Genomic DNA, 3,491 nt, shown 5'->3' with positions numbered 1-3,491 from the left:
AAGGACAGCGTGCTGGAAAAGACGAGTGCTGAAACAGCGGTGAATAAACGACGCTGTGGTGTCCGCCCAGACAGGACTGAACGCAAGAAGACCGTGGTAGTATTGGCAGTAGAAGGGCGACGTCTAATCTCCCGAAATAAATATTGTGAATGTCTGTAGAAAGAGCGACTTCCTGTGGTTCGAGCAGCTTCCGGTGCCATGGGAGGCAGCTGGCGCTAAACGCAATTCAACCAGCTCGACCCTTCCCTTCCCCTATGGCTTAAACGGGCACCGCGATGCTTCTTTCGAACAAAAAGTGGAAGAGCACAGCCAGAAACTCGATAATCTAACCCAAAGAGTTGACAATTTAACACAAAGCCTCGAACAACACATACAGGATGTAAATCACAAGTTTGGAGTACTCGACTCCGTTTTACAGGAAATTTTACGTCGCCTTCCCCCGTCAGCTCAAGGGGCGCCAATCGATCAATCCCAGCAAAATGGCCAATCCTAAAACCATAACAATTTGGCAGTGGAACTGCAGGTCTATGCGCAACAAAAAAGCTGGCAAAGGATAGGGTTAATTGGAGAGACATGGGAGAGGCCTTTGCCCTGCAGTGGGTGTAGTAGGGCTGATGATGATGATGATGATGATGATTCAATCGCAATCCGAAAAACCTGACGTAATTGCGATCCAAGAACCCAGAATGTCTCGACTAAAACTGCCAGGGTACCGGGCAGTTCTGCCATGTCACATCGCAGAACAGCCATTAACCACTACAATGGTACATAGAAACCTTACCGTGGTTAACCACGAGATTGAAGACGTAGAGCTCGATTGTATATTACTCGAAATTCTACCTAGCAAAAGAAACTCCTCTTCTCTGTTCATACTTAACGCATACAGCCACCCCAGGGCACAGGCTGGACCAGCGAAAGCCGCTATACTCAAAGCCCTACAAATTGCAGGCAAAAACCCAATCCTAATTGTGGGCGACTTCAACGCTCAACGCGTGCAATGGGGACACGCAACAATATCCAGGAAAGGCACGGCCCTAATGGATTTTATCCGGCAAAGAGGGCTAACCCAATATACGGACCCCATGCAGCCTACCAGGATAGGCAACAGCGTGAACAGGGACACGTGCCCGGACCTCACGATGGGCAAAAATCTCCCAGACTTAAGCTGGAGCAACACCAGACAAAATCTGGGAAGTGACCATTATATCATAATGTCAAAAATCGTCATTGGCAATGTCAAACCCCAACCCAGAAAAAACAGAATCACTGACTGGGACAAATTTAGGACGATGCGTGACCAAAATCAGGAACCGATCGCAGACCTAGCACAGTGGACACAAGCCCTCCTATCAGACGTGAGAAAGGCCACTAAAGACGTAGTGCATGACCTAGGCGTAAGTATAATTGACAGCCGCCTCACACACATGTGGGCGGCAAGGCAAAGCCTAGAAAAAAGATGGCTTAAGCAAAAATACAACAAAAAGCTTAGAAATAGGATAGTCACACTCACGGAAGAAATTCAACACCACTCCGCAGAACTCGCGAGACAGCAGTGGAACCATATCTGCGAAAATATAAATGGAAATCTAGGCACGAGGGAGACGTGGAATCTTCTGCGGCATCTCCTTGATCCGGAATCCAACAAAGCCACGACTCAAAAGGAAATCACCAAAATTCTAAATACAGACCCAGGCACGGATCAAGATATTATAAACACGCTCCAGCAGAAATACTTCTGCACAACCCGAGAGACGAAGTCCCCACCCGATTATAAAGGACAACCTAACCCCATCCTGGACGCTGACATAACAATGGCGGAAATAAGAGCAGCCCTCCTTAAGATACGCAAGACATCCGCTCCGGGAGAGGACTGCATTAACAATAAGACACTCAGAAACCTAGACGACGCTTCCATCACAGCCCTCACGGACTTTGCGAACGGATGTTGGAGGGAAGGAAAACTCCCAGCGTCTTGGAAACACGCCATCGTTAAATTCATTCCAAAACCGGGCAAAAAGCTCGCGCTCGAAGATCTCAAACCTATTTCGCTTACTTCTTGCTTAGGAAAAATGATTGAGCACGTCATACCCGACAGACTGCAGTCCCACATGCACAAAGAGAATTTATATCCAAACACTATGGTCGGCTTTAGACCATATTTATCAACACAGGATACGATGCTCAGACTAGCAAACGAGGTCCTATCTCAGGAGCAAGAAAGGAGCACAAGGGCAATCCTAGCTCTAGATTTAACCAAAGCATTTGATAACGTCAAACACAAAGCAATCCTAGATTCTCTTTCACCATTGAATGTAGGCGAAAGAACGTTTAACTACATCAAGGACTTTCTCTCCGATAGAACGGCTAAAATTCAAATTGGCACAATCAAGTCCGACACCTTCACTTTAGGAGACAGAGGAACGCCGCAAGGATCGGTCCTCTCCCCCTTCTTATTCAATATAACCCTCATCGAAATGGCACGCGAACTCGCCAAAATTCCAGACCTAGAACACTCCTTGTACGCGGACGATATCACCCTTTGGACCACCAAGGGGAGTATCGGCACGATACAAGATACGCTACAACAAGCGGCAGATGTAGTAGTAGAGGAGGCACAAGCCGCGGGACTTGCGTGTTCCCCCCAAAAATCTGAACTCCTCATCCTACACCCAAAGCGTCAAAAAAAAAAAGCGCCTGAGATCAAAAAAATACGCGGAAGGGGCAGCCGTCCCAGAAGTGGAAACACTAAGAATCTTGGGAATGCTGATACAGTCAAACCGAAAAAACGACACACTAATTAAGAAGCTGAGAAACACCTTCAACCAAATCTCCTTCCTCATCAGACGCATCGCGAATAGGCGAGGAGGAGTTAAAGAAACCGAGACCAGGAAACTAATCCAGGCCTTCGTTCTTAGCAGAGTCATCTACTCCACACCATACGTCACCCTCACTGTCAGAGAAAGGGACGAAGTGGATTCTCTAATTCGACAATCCTACAAAATTGCGCTGAACCTCCCTCGTCATAACCCAAATGAAAAACTAATACAGTTAGGAATTCATAACACCTTAGCGGAAATGATGGAAGCACACCTCACCGCACAATACGAAAGACTATCAGGCACTGAAAAGGGGCGTTTCATCCTAAAGAAGGCAGGAATACAATATGAAGGAATCCGTGCACACACCTTGCCAATTCCAAGACTCATGCACGAACACTTAATAGTCCATCCTCTGCCCAAAAACATGCATCCACACTATGATACAGACAGAAAAAAGGCTAGGGCACAAAAACTTCACGAAAGATTTTCAGTTCAGAAAGACACGGCGCATGTGGACGTGGCAGAACATGCGGACAGAGACGCCTTTTCCCTGGCAGTTGTCGATCATCGAGGTTCTCCCGTCGTATCGGCGACAATCGATAAAACAAAATTTCCGGAGGAGGCCGAAGAAGCTGCCATAGCTTTAGCAATTACCTTCACTACTGCCAAATA

Source organism: Amblyomma americanum, chromosome 4 (genome assembly GCF_052857255.1).
Source record: "Amblyomma americanum isolate KBUSLIRL-KWMA chromosome 4, ASM5285725v1, whole genome shotgun sequence".
Classification (NCBI taxonomy): Eukaryota; Metazoa; Arthropoda; class Arachnida; order Ixodida; family Ixodidae; genus Amblyomma; species Amblyomma americanum.
Note: the sequence above shows the minus strand (reverse complement) of the source record.